The sequence below is a fragment of the Lepisma saccharinum genome, chromosome 3 (genome assembly GCF_977018435.1).
Source record: "Lepisma saccharinum chromosome 3, izLepSacc3.1, whole genome shotgun sequence".
NCBI lineage: Eukaryota > Metazoa > Arthropoda > Insecta > Zygentoma > Lepismatidae > Lepisma > Lepisma saccharinum.
The window spans coordinates 127,023,163-127,039,889 of NC_139231.1; positions in this window are offsets into that span (position 1 = coordinate 127,023,163).

A 16,727-nucleotide genomic window follows, 5' to 3' on the forward strand; every position below is an offset into this window, starting at 1 on the left:
TTCCGCCAAATATAGTGCACTTCGTAAAATAACTTGGTGACATGGCAAGGCAAGATAAGTGTGAACATTTTGTAGGAATATGCATTGTAACTTTCAATGAGCTTAGAGATTTGTGTACATAATGATATTTTAAAACATTGGTTATTTTCTAAAAATAATCATGTGAACACCAAGGAAGTAGTGCCACTTTCAACATGGCGAGTTCTATGCGTGCGGGAAAGTCTCCGTGTTACAGTGATACATCGAATCGGTGAGACGGTTTATTTACAGAAGGTCTCAGGGTTGGTGATTTACACTTTAGTGATGGTTGCAACCTTACTGTAGTTGTATCCTATTCTGTACTTAGGCCTGTATTGCATCTCCCATTCGGCTCCCCTGCCTCTTTTGTTTATTCACGATGCTAGATATGAATTTTGATTCGATGTTGTCTCTCTCTTGTCTTTACTCAAACTTCTCTCTGTCGTTTCATTTATTTCGCTTCGATCGTCTCTCTCTCTGTGTTTCTTTCTGAATTCACTTCTTTCCTCTCTCCCAATTATTTAGCCACACACTGTTCTCTCTCTCTCTCTCTCCCTCTCTCTCACCCTTTCTCTCTCTGTATCTTTATTTATCTTCCATTCGTATTTATTTTATTCTCTATTGCATCTCTGTCTCTTCTCTCTCTAGGAGAGATTATCTTCCTTTTGTTTTAGAAAGCATGCTTATACCACATCATGAGGCTGAGAATAAATGTTTTGTAATGGGAACACTATTTTCCGGACACCCTGTATTGTTCATGCTCGTATTTTCATCCATATGAGTGGGGTGCAGTTAGGGTTGGAATTTTTAAATACCAATGTCTGTCCCTTCACACGTGTACATGTGTGTATGCATATACATATATAGCAATACCTTCACAGCATATGTAATTTTGTGTACAGAAGGTTTTGTTATCTTCAGTTACAGTTTGTCCTTGTGAACAAGATAACAATTATGTGTTAGTCTTAGGATTGTTTCTATTCGGTTTAAAAAAGGTTTTCTGTTCAAAACTCTTCATTATTAAACTGCATTGAAGATGATATGAATTTGTGATTCTTGTCCACAGTACCACAATCAGAATTTGTGGGTTACAGTTCAATATTAATACAGGGCGTCACTGATAGCGTAGTGGTAAGTGGTAAGTGGGCAGATTATGCAGTGGTTCAGATACCACTTTCAACTGTAGGTTCAGTCTCCTTTCGCGTACCTGTGCATAAAGTGGATTTAAAGCAATAAATCAACAATTCGATATTAGCATGACATTGCTCATTTTCTTCGATTTATCTAAAATTTTCTCCAAGACTATATTCTTATCGTATACAATTCCAGATCTGGACCGCACGCCCGTATGGGATATGAAGTCACTGTAGTTAAAAAGCTTAACCCGTGGCTCTACGGCCCTCGAAGGGTCTTGGCCTATCTCCCGACTGACCGTCTCCCTCCCACAATCCTACCTAGAGGTGTGGAGATCTTCAACTGGTAATGAGGGTGACGTGGGGTCAGCACGTCGAACCCTAGCCGTTATAGAAGATTTCCCAGACCGGATTACGCTACTCACTCGTGGCTCCACAATTTCCTCACGATGGTGGGTTGCCACTGGTGCTATACACAGGCCGAACACCACGAGACTGAACCCAGGCGGACTCGACCCCATGCCGTCCCGCAGTCGGGGTCCAAAGCACAGCGCCTTATACCGCACGGCCACGGAGGAGGACTGTGTATAGTTATTCTTCCTAACAGTTTGTCTTTTTAGTGTATTTTCGAAAGTGGGAATACACTATTTTTCTCTACAGGTTCTCATGCAGCATTTCGAACAATATGAATTGTTACTATAAGTATTTTTAGCGGCAATTTTTCAAATACAATTTACATTTTACTTCTCTCAATTCTCGTATCTCCCTCCTTTCAAATTTCATTGTCAGTTTTTTTGTACGTTCCATCTTTCGTATCCAGCACAGCACCTACTCGAGAGGAATTTAAATAACCCTTATCACCTCTGGGTAGGAGAAAAGCTCAGCAATAGAGATATGGGGCAGGTGTGATTTACATCCACAGTGTTTCAACAGGTAGCCACGCCTCCCCCAAATCAAAGCGTGCAATATTATCGGCTTTGTTTTCAACACGTGCGGACAGCCTGTAATCAAAGGGTTAATGACACCTCCTTGAATGAACCAAACGCGAAGATGGCCGTGTTTGATTAGCACCACATACCGGAATATTTCAATTGGTCACCGAACCGGTCGTGTTTGTTTACTCTGCGATTTCGAAACTTGCACCCAAGATCTATATCCTTGTTATTCCTACTGTACACTCATATATTGATGGTTAATATTGGGTCAACTTCTAGATGACATTGACGTTCGGTCAAATTATTAGGCACCCGGAAGAATACGGCTTATGTCAGTCCATGTCAGCATTTTTACCCATGGCAAGAATCACAGATGAATGATCAGGATTTCGCAATCTTATATATGGGAGCATGTAGATGTGTGCCAAGATTGTCGAAGCTGTGTAGGTAAATCTTAACCGTTACTAACTGCTTTTCTCGCCAGATATAATTGTTGTACAGTGTAAAAACATTGGTGTTAACGCGACAGGAGATTCACACCACAACGTTTAACGCAAGAGAAATCAACTCTATTTTAACACAACTGACGTTGAGCGTTGACAAAATCGGTATCGCAGTGTACTTAATCTAGAACAGTCAGATTTCAATTCTAACAATGAGATATATAAAAATGATACAGATTTAATGGATACGTCTTTAACTAAATGTTATTCGGTTTGCCACATGCTTTTAGAACATCACTTTCATGTGGCAAGTGTTTCATGATCAAAAATACTTCAATATAGATGTGTACTGTAGCTATTTTAAACCTTAGCCTTAAAACTTGTTCAATGACAAAAGTGGTAATTGGAGGTTTACCACCTCGGTTTCCATTTCAAAATTTTGATTTTCTCAACATTTCAAGAGGGGCTGTAGCCCTATCATTTCCTTCTCTGCGCACGCCAGTGATTGAGAATTAAGGAAACAGTGAGCGAATACGTTGAAAAGTACGTTACGCGAGTTTGACAAGCCGCTGAGGACTACTCGCCTGGGACGACGATCATAAAGATGATTTACTTGCCAATTGATAATGTTGCCAGACGTTCCTGTCCAGAAAAAGTACATTTGTGATGCCTATTTTTCTTGGTTTTGCTTTGTCCTTTCAAATGAGAAATTTTCCATTCAATATCTCTTCTTTTAGAAGCTAGCAGAACTTCTCAATTATTTTAATTTAAAGTTACAATGACCAGTGGTCGGAAGTAGCGCGCTACTTGTAGCGTCGCTACTGTAGCTAGCTACAAAATTTGTAGCGGTAGCTGTAGCGGCACTACATTTTTTTAATTGTAGTTGTAGCGGTAGCGAAGCTACAAAATTCCTGTAGTTGTAGCGAAAATTTCGCTACAGCTACATTTTTCTCAGCATTTTGATGTAATTTTTGAATGTGGCAACAGCATCAAAAATAAATGACAATATTGCTTACTTTTGCAAGAGACTCAAAAAGACAAAGTCCATTACATGCAAATACATGTAATCTAGATTATAAATATCTTTATATCGCAGATGATAAATATCTGCGTAATTTATTTCATTAGCATCTGAATAATTCTAATATCCAGATAACTAACTGGCATATATGAATTCCAGATAACTAACTGGCATATATGAATATATTCCGGCTAATAGCCATTTATTTTAGCTGCATCGCTATTTTGGGGAGAATCATGCCGCATTTGCTACACCGCCAGGAAAAAATGTCCCGTTTGTGCCACCCCTGGAAAAAAATCCTGTGGATATCGATGGCGTAACAGACAGCAAAATATCGATAATTACTGTGTAAAACACAACTTACAGTGCAAAAACGGACGATCCATTTTCTACTAATCTGACAAAGCAATAGTGCCAGCAATCAATGGTTCAGTACGTTAACAGCATTGATCATTGTCAGTGTATAGGATCACACAGGCAAGAAATTATTGTTACAACAACGATAGTGTTTCTGGAATTAGAATTATTTTGGTCATAATGTGTGTTCGCAAATTTTAAAAATTACAATATATTTTATCATATTGTAAAGTAAACGTACAAGTTATTGACTTTCCTGCAGAAATTACATTTTTTTTGTTAAAATACACAGTTTTCAAATTTATGTATTTTTCCTACTTTTGCGTCCCTTTTCTGTAACTTTTTCTAATCATGGCAATGAGGATGAATTGTTTATTTAGTTGTTTTCTTATCTATGGCCGTTTTCTGCCACTTTTGGCTAATTGTGAGAATGGGGAAGAATGATGAGCAGAGTGAGGAATGGAGGAGCAGGAGGATCCCATCTTCCCAACTAGGAGTCTTTCCTAGTGTTTGTTTTGAGTCCACTTTATGCACAAATCAGCTTATCGAGACTGATACGAACCACCATGTGCCCTCAGCCGGGTATCGAACCTGGGGCCCTTTGAATACAAGGTGACAATTACAATTTCCACTGTGTCTTCGGGGAAGCATTTCCAACAGAAAAACTTACGTAAAGAATTGTTCCATCTGTTTCTCATTTATACCATTAGAAGCATCCCCCAGCTATCTTCAAGGTTCGAGCAAATATCCGCCATCCCCCAAAAAACATTCTGTTTAAGTTAAGAAGATTAAATTGCTAAATATCACATTTTTATTTTATTTCCATTTTGTGCAACACGTTCTAGTTAATTTCGATACATGTGATATTCTTCCAATTAATTTTAAAAAGAAGTCTGTCACATAAATATTTTTCAAATGACAATAAGAACATCACGGATACGTGTAAGACCTAGTTTTTTTTAATTATATGCAACTTACAAAGGTACTTTATTCTCAAACACTTTATTGAAAATATGTAACTGAAGTAACACTGCTATAAAAATTATAGAATGAAGGGAATAATAGTAATAAATAACAGAATCTATTTTTCAGTACGTACAACTATCATACTAGGGCTTCTTTTGAATAGCCATATAGTTGTTTAAGTTTTTAATACAAAAGTAGCGCAAAAGTAGCGAAGTAGCGATTAGCGAACAGGAGTAGCATAGCGAGCTACTTTTTGGTAAATGTAGTTGTAGCTGTAGCGAAGCTACATTTTGGAAGAGTAGCTGTAGTTCTAACGAAGCTACTTATAAAATGTAGCGTTCTGATCACTGACAATTACGATATTGCTCTCGATCGTATTTTGTTTCAGATCTGTAACAAAAGTGACTGTTCTTTGACTACGCATTTGTGGCGAAGGACTGAAGCGTGCTTGCAAGCGTGACATTGTCGATGGAGAGTGAGAGGCCAATCCACCGTTGTGCTTTAGTACAGTTTGTCCAAGACCGACTACTTCGTTGATAGGCACAAATTTATAGAAGAAGAATTAGATAAGCCAGTACTAGAATAATATCCTTTTTGTCTGAGATAGATGTCCCGTTTTTTTTTTTAATTTATAGGATCTGGCAACCCCAAATACTAAGATATGAAAGCAAGGACATTGACTGCGACGTTTTTTTTTAATTTATAGGATCTGGCAACCCCAAATACTAAGAGATTAAAGCAAGGACATTGACTGCAACGTCTTTTAATTTATAGGATCTGGCAACCCCAAATACTAAGAGATGAAAGCAAGGACATTGACTGCAACGTCTTTTAATTTATAGGATCTGGCAACCCCAAATACTAAGAGATGAAAGCAAGGACATTGACTGCAACGTGAGACGTCCTGTTCCTTTGGACAAATAGATAGTTATTGTAGATATTTTGTAATCTCCGATTACTGTGTTTCTTCAATATTTTAAGCAATTTCTGATTGTCTCAGAGAATAGTGAGTGTACACGTCTACAAGTTCAATAGATATGAAGAGGGGGTAGAATTTAGAAAAGTAAGGAAAAGTATGATTTAATGTTGAAAAAACTTGCTGGGTTGAATTGTGAGAATTGATGTTCTACCGCAAACATTTGGTATTATGTAAATAAGCATAGTGCTGGGTAAAAAGTGAAATATATTCATCAAAACGTGGATTTAATTTTATTTAATAATGAACGAAGAAGGATTTCACGTAACCTGAGTGCCATCTAGCGAATGCTAACGAGTTTCATGTGCACATTTTCTTGTGTTTTTTACGTGTTAAACTTAATGATGAATATAAAATTTCCTTCCTAGAGTTGGAAGAGTTCCTTTTTAACTTATACCCCTTGGTTTAATTATAGAACTAACTACTGCTATAATCCTTGCTACCAGAAATGTTACTCCTTCACTGAACATGGGGAAACATAGTGAGCTTATGAAATTTAAGTACTTTTCACCTCTCACTTCAGTACATATCAGGTGGTATGAGGTATTCGTGGAGTGTAAAGGGTGACCCTGAAATACACTGGGCCTGGAAAAATGTATTTCATTTAATGTACTGCGGATAACACAGCCCTGCATTCAGTGGCGGCTCGTGGTCTGGCTCTATGGGTACTCTCGCGTCCAGAAGTATTATAACACCCCTGTCAAATACTAGCACCCGTTTTTAAGCACATATTCATGCTTAATATATTGGCAATCCAAGTTTTGATCAACTTTCACTGAAAATGAGGCTATGATAGAGTTATATTTCATGATTTTTTTAAAACAGAACTTTTACAAATTTCAAATATTTCAGAAATTATTCACCCAATCACGAGAAGAGCGATGTTATTGTGCAATATGTAATTCAGCATTCGATAACGTGACAAACTCACTCAATACATGAAAGTACCGATCTACAATATCAATACTATTGTCGATTTGCAAAATATTTTATAAAAACTTCCTCCTCCGTTCCGCTGATATTAATGAACAAGGAGAATAACAACATTGGCGTACACCAAAGAAGCCGATCCAACTACCACATGGAGGAAATCAGTTGTAATCTATCTAGCTGTAGTTTATCTCTAATGACAGACTGATCGAACCAAGCAAATCAAGCGAAATCAAGAGAATAATATATCTTAAAGAAAATTACAGTACTCACTCAGTTTACACTGCTCTGCTTCGTACTTCAGAATTTTTCCTTCCCTTCGGCCGTATCCATATATTGCTGCAGTTGCTACAGGCTTTGTGGCTAACTTCCCTCCAAAAATTCAACAACGTTAAATATTAAGTCTGTGCTTTCGCTATGTAGAGTTGCCCTATTAATCATGAAATCAAACCGTTTGCACTGAAACAGGTAAGAGCTTTTGACAGCGCTAAACAATTTTTCAACTCATTAACAGAAACACACAACGCAAAACAGCTGGCTGATTGATGTACGCTCCCTCCGCGTGGGTTGATAATTCGGCTACTGCGCCACAGAGACCGTTTATTTTGGCCCAGATGCACTAAGCAAAGGCAATATCAGGCATGTTTAAAACACCCGTCTCGCTTTCAGTTGCCTTCCTCACCTTCCCCCTTTTCTTACCCTATCATGCACGGGACACAATCGGAGGGACAATATACCATCGAAATTTCCCTTTTCTAAAAAATAATCCCTCAGTTTGCAATGATGTATGGGTTGGCTCGACTCTGTCACACAATCTCTAATGGAATGGGTTTGCAACACTACATTTGCTCGCACACAGATTATTGCGTTCACAGCTTTCGTAAATGATACAACCTTCCCTCAGACGGCGCTCAAGCCAAAAGACCCAATCAGCGTCCTCTAAGCGACTGCTGCAACAGCGTCATAGGGAGCGAAACTAACATTGCGTTCAAGCCCCAATAGTGGGTCGACGCGGGTTGATATCACGGATCGCAGACTTCTCCACCATCTCTCTTGTTGAAGCGGCGTGGGAACACTTGATGTTTCGAAGGAGATAGAGTTCAATAAATAAGTATAATAATAATGTTTTGTATTACAGATATATTTGGGTGTGCACGTGCGATGTGCGAATAGGCAGAAGCCGCTACTGCCTGCATTTTGGGGAAAACATTCAGATGATTTCAAATCAATAGGCGATTCTGGAAATATTTTGAATGCACATCACGTAAATAACATCCATTTTTCCCCATCAGGTTGTTACGACCTTACTTATTTTGTAACTTTGCAATGCCGTGTTAAAAAGAAAAATTGATATAGTGTTACCTCAAGTCATTGTTAATGTCCGTGATACTACATGTTGTGACGCAAATATGAACGCGCCAATCAAGGCGTTGTTGAACTAATGTATTCACCTTTCTGTAACTATCAAATGAAGACAGCTCGCTTAAGACAACGAGCATTTATTATGATGTAAATATAGATTTGCCAATCAAAGATTATCCATGTTTGATGAACTAACCTAATTGTAATTAGATAATGGCGGAACATTTAAATTTGTATATTTCCAAAATGTAAGATTTTATCAACGTTAAAGAAATAATTGTTAACTCAAATGAATATGTAAACTTTCTTTGTAAATTATTAATTGCCAAACTATGTATTTTTCAAATATCTTTCTGCTGTAATTTAGAGTATTGTAATAAGAAATTACCTAAAGACAGGTGTTCGAGGCTGGAACTTTGGGTATAAATACGAATGAATTTGGTCCGTAAGGAGGTCGGTTCTGGTGTCAGTCTAGGTAGAAGTGAATAGGTGCAAGCCGCTCTTCTTTAAAGACCTAGACTGGCCAAATAGGAACGGTCTAATCTAGGAAGAAGTGAATAGGTGTATGCCGCTCTTCTGTAAAACCTAGGTTAGCCGAATGGGATATAAGTTCCAATTTAGGAAGAAGTGAATAGGTGCAAGCCGCTCTTCTGTAAAAACCTAAATTGGCAATCTCGGGTGATAACTCCAAGTCTAGGAAGAAGTGAATAGGTGTATGCCGCTCTTCTGTAAAACCTAGGTTTGGGCCACCCTAGTTTGACCTTTCTAGAAAGTTCGAAATTATCTATTAACCATTAATCTCCAAGTTCCAGTTGCGAGTTACCTAACCACTGGCTGTAAACACTCAAGCAGTAAATAAACTTTTCATTAAAACTTCACGACGTTGGTTGGATTTGTTCTGCACCTACCCTGAAGATAGGTTTCAGTGTAGACCCTTAGAGACTCCATGCTCCCGACTATAGGAGTAAAGGGTGAGGAAAGTTGCTAGGAACGTAACAGATCCTTTTTGGCGCCCATCGTGATGGCCACGACAGTTTAGAACTTCAACCACCGACGTTGGATACTGGGCATACAACGTAGAGGCTCGACAATTGGAGAATCCAGCCAGACGACTATTACGGAAGAGGTCCTCGTTAGAAGCGAAGTTGCAGTAGCGCCGTAGAAGCTGAAGAATCCTGACCGCTGCAGTTGAAGAAGATGATCAACGACGAGTAGAAGATTACTATAAGAAGCAATAACTTAAAGACTTCATTAGTTTGGAAAATATTCTTCAAGAAAAAGGACTTACATTTTAAAAGTGTGAAAACTCAAATATTAGTATTTAGTCATGTCTAAAAGGTATTTAAGGGGGGAACAAAGAAAATTAAACATGGCGACCTTTAAGTGCTGCACTGATGACTCCAAGTCCGAAGAAGGAACTGTCAAATGTCAAGAATGCGAGTGTTTGTTCCACTTGAGTTGTTTGAATATGGATGCCACGAATGAAGATGTTGATAGAACTAGTTTTAAATGCCAAGGTTGTCAAAACAAATCTGAATCTGCGAACCAAATGATAGATTTATTGAAAACGTGGAGACAAGGAGATGAAGAAAAGAGACAGAAAGAAAGACAAGAAGATGAAGAGAAAAGACAGAAAGATGAAGAGAAGAGACAGAAAGAAAGACAAGAAGATGAAGAGAAGAGACAAAAAGAAAGAGAAGAAGATAGTAAAAAGATGAGAGAATTAATAGAGGAAGTAAGATTAGAGTGTAAGATCAATAAGAATGAGTTACAAAAAACTGTAGAAGAATGCCAAAAGGGAATGAGGGCCGAATAAACAAGTAATGAGTCAAGAAGTGAAAGATCAGATGGAAGCAATCCAGAAAGCCTTATTGGAAGAAATAGATGAAGAAAAAAGTCAGAGGAAAACAAAAGAAACGGAATTAACAAGCTTATTTGAAAGTTTAAGGCTTGAAACTACCAAGAGCTTGATGGAAGAAAAACTGCAAAGAAGAAAGGAAATGGAAGACGAAATAAAGGAAGTACAATGGCAATTTCACAAAACTTCTAGTGAAATAGATTCTTTGGCCATGAAATTAGAACGTCTACCTTTGAGTGCTAATTCAGTAGACCAAAGTCAGAGGATTCACTCTGCCAATTTGGCCACTCCTATCGCTAGTGTATCTAAGAGGAGGTATACTGAAAAAAGTAACCTCTCATCCTCGAGTGCTACGTCCGACGAAGGTTCGGAGTTGAATAGAAGCCGGCGCTCAAAGAAAGTGAAGAAGTCACAAGAATTCTTCAATCACCTTTCGGAAGAAGAGACTAACAACAGAGTTAGGAAATCCAAGTGTCAGAATTTTAGACTGGCAGATATAAAAGCCTTAGAGAAGTTTTCTGGAGAAATAAATTCAGTCTCGGCCGAACGATACATCGAAAGTTTAAAGACCTATCTAGATATAATGGAAGTTTCAGAATTTTACAGGTTGAAAATTTTACCTTCCTTAATGACAGGAAAGGCCAAATTCTGGTTTATAGCAAATGAAAGGAAGTGGAAGAGTTTTGATCAGTTCTGTTATGCATTTCGAAAGCAGTATGCTTCCTTAGAGGCTAAACAACGAGAAATGCAGCTGTTAAGGAATAAGAAATTTCAGAGGTCCCTTGGATTAACGTTAGAAGAATACTGCTGGGAAGTCTATGGAAACTACTGCAATCTGGTGGAAGTAGTAAATCAGGGTGAAGTCTTGCATTTGATAATTAGCCAACTTCCGGTGAAAGTTCGACAACTAGTATTGACTCGAGATCCTAAAACCATGGAACAACGAGCAAATTATCTTAGTCGATATGAAGCTTCCGAACAACTGGAGATAAGTAGGGGAGATAACCCCAAGGTGGAAGACAGAAGGCAGTTTCAACCCAGAGTTAGGCAGACTAATATAGTCTCGTGTAGGTTTAACAACGAAAGTGAAGGAGCGACCAGAACACCTCAGAATCCTAATAGGAACAATAATAGAAACCAGAGGGGTTACCAAGGGCGGAATTTGTATAGCAACGGCAATAGAAGTCAACCATATAGACGACCATGGAACCAATCCCGTTTCCCCAACAACCACTTCAATAGAAATTCTAATACAAAGGAAATCTCCTGCCAAACTGAAGAAGTCCCAACTGAGTTAAATCCTGTCGCTCCAGCTTGGGAAGGTTCAATGCTCCCAAATCAAAATTTAAACCAACCCTCGTTGTAAATGAAGCTCTCACATTTACAACGGAAGGGAAAACTGCATCGGAGAAAAATGAGAGCACCGACAATTTCCTCACCGAAGATTTTTTAGAAGTATTGCATTTAGAATTAGAAATCGAAAATGAGGAATGGGAAAAAATAGAAAAACCTGAACATAGGGGAATATTGTTGTCCAAGAAACCAGAAATTATCGCCCAAATTTTAGGATTAAAAATTGAGTGCGCTATAGATACAGGGAGTGAATGCACTATAATGAAATATAAAATTTGGCTTAAGTTACGGGACAGGTTACCCGGACTTAAACTTCAGAAATGTCCCGGAGTGAAACTACGAGATTTTACTGGAAAAGAAAGTTCTAGAATAGTATGATGTAGAAGAATTCACTTTGAAATTGGGGGATGTGTATTTGAAGATTTGGTCTATGTAAGTCGGAATTTAGATGCTGACTTATTAATGGGCTACCCATTTTTGGAGAAATATCAAGCATATTTAGATACAAAAAACCAAAGACTGTATTTAATGAAAGAAGGACTGCTGGTGGAAGAAGAATTATTAGGAAGAAATACCTTGACGGGAAAAAATACGTCGGACTTTGAAAACAGTATTAGTCAAGTAATCATTGATGCCTGGATGGCCAATGAAGAAGAAATAAGACAGAAAGCCTATTCTCCTGAGATACTCAGCTTTGAAAGGAGAGAAGAATTGATGCAGTTATTATTGGAATACCAGGAGATTTTTTCCTGCAAACCGGGACTAGCAAAAAATGCTAAATGTACCTCTGACGTCCCAGGAACCAGTATATTCTAGTCCGTATCCCATTCCGATGGCAAAAAGAGAGAAGTTGGAAGAAGAATTGGAACTATGGAAGGAGTGCGGTGTAATTCGGCAATGTCAGTCTCCATATCTAAACCCTCTGCTGGTGGTCAATAAACCTGATGGTTCGGTGAGACCGTGTATTGATTTCCGAAAGTTGAACAAGTTGATAATAACTCCAAGAAACACGGTACCAGTTTTACAGGAAGCCTTACAAAAATTCAGAGGAAAAAAGTATTTTAGTTGCCTAGACTTAGCTTCCGGATATCTTCAAATCCCTATAGACGATAGACATCAAGAATATACAGCCTTCTCATATAAAGGACGTTCCTGGTGTTTTACGAGAATGCCTTTTGGTTTATCGAACGCTGTGGCTGTATTTATGCATGCCATGCAATCTTTGTTTGAACCTCACACTGAAGAGTTCCTAACGATCTACATGGATGACCTGCTGATCTTTGATGACACTCTGGAAAATGATTTCCAGCACATAAAGTGGGTTTTATCCAAGCTAAAGGCCGAAGGATTTACAGTAAAACTGAAAAAATGCCAATGGGTGAAATCAGAGATTAAGTATCTTGGCCATATATCTGGAAGTTGGGTTCGAGTCGACCCTAAAAAAGATGAAGCTATCTTAAAATTTCCTAGACCTCGAAGTAAAAAGGATCTTCAACAGTTCTTAGGGTTATTAAACTGGAGAAGAAGGTTCGTAAAGGATCTGTCTCGAAAGACAGCAAACTTGGAGAAATTATTAGTAAAAAATGTCAAATGGGAATGGACTAACGAAAATGAAGCTAGTTTTCGAATTCTGAAGAAGGAGTTAGTCCAATTGCCTGCCCTAGCGCAGCCTGATTTCACCAAGCCTTTCTGCCTGCTATGTGACGCGTCCCTGACTGGATTAGGAGCAGTGTTGTTCCAAGGAAAAGTAGAACAAACTCCGGACTTAGAAGACATCGCCATTGTACAGTATGCCAGTCGGAAACTAAAGGGATATGAACGAAACTATACCGTGCAAGAATTAGAATGTTTAGCAGTACTTTTCGGAATAGACCATTTCAAAGTCTACTTGTATGGCACCAAGTTCTACGTTTATACTGACCATAAAAATTTGATATGGCTAGAGAATAGCCGTGACTGGAGTGCTAGGTTAACCCGTTGGGCCTTAAAATTTCAGCAATTTAACTTCTCCATTTTTCACATTAGTGGAAAGCAAAATGGGATAGCCGACGTCCTAAGTAGATATCCTCAAGCAGAAAATTTCCTGGATAACGATCCTGAAAATAAAGTCACTTACTCAGTGGGATTGACGAGAACACGCAGTTTAGCAGGAGAAGAACTGCGAGAGTGGCGGAACGCCCAAGTTCAAGATGAATGGTGCCGTAACATCTCTGAAGACGTTCTATTGCAACCTGATTCCGGTTACCTGCTACATGAAGGCTTGTTGTTTTACAAGGATCAGAAGGGACGAGGAACTTACCGATTACTAGTTCCAGACATTTTAGTTCCTAAGGTAATGGTCGCCGAGCACGACGAAGCGGGACATTTCGGGTTCACCAAAACGTATAAAAGACTAAGACTTCATTTCATTTGGCCGAAAATGAAAGAGAAGATTGCGCAATATGTGCGGGAATGTTTGGTATGCTCCCGAAACAAACCGGACAGGAAAGGGATCTGTAGACAACAATTTAGCATTATGAACAAACTTCCCCATGAAGTATTGTCTATTGACATAGTGGGAAAGCTACCTAGATCCGGGACTTTTAACTTTATCCTCACCATGGTGGATGTAGGCAGTCGATACGCTATAGCTTACCCTTTAAGGACTGCTAAAACTGAAGAAGTAAAAAATAAACTTGAACAAGGATATATGGCTCATTATCCTAAACTCAAATATGTTTTATCAGACAGAGGGACTCAATTTACTTCCCATAAGTGGACTAATTTCTTGAAAAAACATGGGATAATTCCGTGGTTCACCACTCCCTATCATCCTGCAAGTAATCCCGTAGAAAGGGTAAACCAAGAAATCGTAAGGTTGCTGAGGACTTTCTGCTCAAAACAACATGATTCTTGGCACAAATACGTAAATAAAGTATGCTGGCTGATTAATTATTCGGTATCCGAAGCTACAGGATACGCCCCAGCTGAACTATTTTATAACAAGCCAGTACCTTCTAATTTATTGAAGCATTTAGAATGGCCCGAAGGAGACGAAGGAAAGATCAAATGGGAAACCAAATTGTTCCTGGCCTCATATAAACCAAGAACTCAGAAAAAGAAAGGCGAGCAAAGCGGATATATTTTGAACATCGGAGATTTAGTGTTAAAAAGAAATCTTAAACTGAGTTCGGCACCAAACAAAGAAATCGCCAAATTTTTCGAATATTTCCTAGGTCCCTATGAAATAATAGAAATAGGGAATAATGTGACTTTGCTAAGGGATCCCTGGACGAAGGAAGTTTTAGGAAAGGAGAATTTCCACAACCTTAAAAAAATTAATTGTTCAGCCGAACGTAGAAAGGAATTGCTGGAGAAGTGGAGCTCGAGCCGAGGACTGGAACCTAGAAAAACAGAAATTTAATAATAGTGCAGAACCTGAATGAAAAGAAAGACCTTATAAACTAATCACAGGGAACCGAGGATGTTTCCATAAGCCGAGTAAGCGTTATTGCTTGGTAAGCCAAGGAAGGGCTACCAGGGGAAAAGGTTGATTCCCTTACTCTTCGAGGATAGAAGAGAAATTGCTGTAACAATTTAAAGGAAGAAATTGTTATTTTAAGAGGCTGAGTCCTCATAGCGTTAGCAAAGATGGCTTAAATTGTAAACGTTTATACGAGAGGTCAAATAATAAGGAAGAGTGAGAAACTCTAGAATTAAAAGGCTCTACTGAGAAAAAGAGAGATCAATAATTATTACATAAAGGTCTAGGTCTGGCTCGAAATTCTTTAAAAAGCGAGATTATGATAAACGGTCAAGCATTACGTATCAAGATTGTTAGAGAACTAACATGACTGAACGACAGAGCTCTGCTATTCAGATACCCAAAGAGTTAAGCTTAGCAGAACTACAAATTGTGGAGGAGTTGGACAAGTCCTACAAACAGTGGTTTCAACAATCCAACGCTTGGACTTCTGACAATGAAAGATTAGAGGGATATTTAGAGGATCTTACCAAAAGTTTTACCTCAATATTGATCCAAACTAGGCGAAAGGAAAACGAACGACTACAGGATACCTTTAGGAAGATCGAAGCTGAGCAGAGGCAGCATAGGGCTGAACTAAGAGACATACTAAACAAATTTTCCTCTAGTATTGAGGCAGTCTCTAAGGAAGTTGGGAACGACAAAAACGTTAACAAACTAACCTGTGATGAGCTAGTGGACGACCTTCCTGTTGAAGCTTTGATAACCCTAGTGCGCAAGGAGTTAGTAAACGTCCCTGAACTAATTAATGACCATTTTTATGACGATCAACCTGCCCCGCTAGTTACTAGTCCCCTGAAAGAAGACAAGGTTCCTAAAAAGGATGTCCCTGATTGGCAAGGATGGTTCCTGGAGCTAAGCCCGGAAGTGAAAATGAACAAGAAGATTTTCCTCCAACTCTTGGCAAAGAAACTAAAGTTAAGTCGGAATGGTGCCAAGCGAGAAATGAAGAAATTGTTTAGTTGGAACGGGATGCGGTTTATTTTAAAGAAAACCTAATTAAAGAAAAAATGGTGATTACTGAAATAGCTTATAACTGAACATCACCTTTACAGGAAATAATTAATCAAGCAACAAATTCTTGTTTAACTAAATGTGTGTAACCTTGATATGTTGTATTTGTTTGTTAATTCTTTAAAAACTGTTGTGTTGAATTGAAAAAAAAATATATATATAATAAAAAAAGAAAGCCGTTTAAAAAGTTGTGATCAAATATTATCGTTTGAGAATTGTATGATATGTTGATTTAACAGTTTAAAATTTGAATATAAAATTGTATTTAAGACATGTACTTAATTGAAATCTAACCATATAATTTCTAGTGTTGTGTTATAAATGTTGATAAAGCATTAATATTTGGGAAACAATATGATTATTAGTTGTACTGAACTAATCATTTAATTTGAAATAATAAACGCAATTGGTGTGTATATATAAAAAAATGTATAAGAAAGGCAAAGAGTTTAGAGAAAGAAAATTTTGTTTCACTTTCGTTTCTCAAATTTTCCTTTAAACTACAGAGGGGGGAACCTGTTACGACCTTACTTATTTTGTAACTTTGCAATGCCGTGTTAAAAAGAAAAATTGATATAGTGTTACCTCAAGTCATTGTTAATGTCCGTGATACTACATGTTGTGACGCAAATATGAACGCGCCAATCAAGGCGTTGTTGAACTAATGTATTCACCTTTCTGTAACTATCAAATGAAGACAGCTCGCTTAAGACAACGAGCATTTATTATGATGTAAATATAGATTTGCCAATCAAAGATTATCCATGTTTGATGAACTAACCTAATTGTAATTAGATAATGGCGGAACATTTAAATTTGTATATTTCCAAAATGTAAG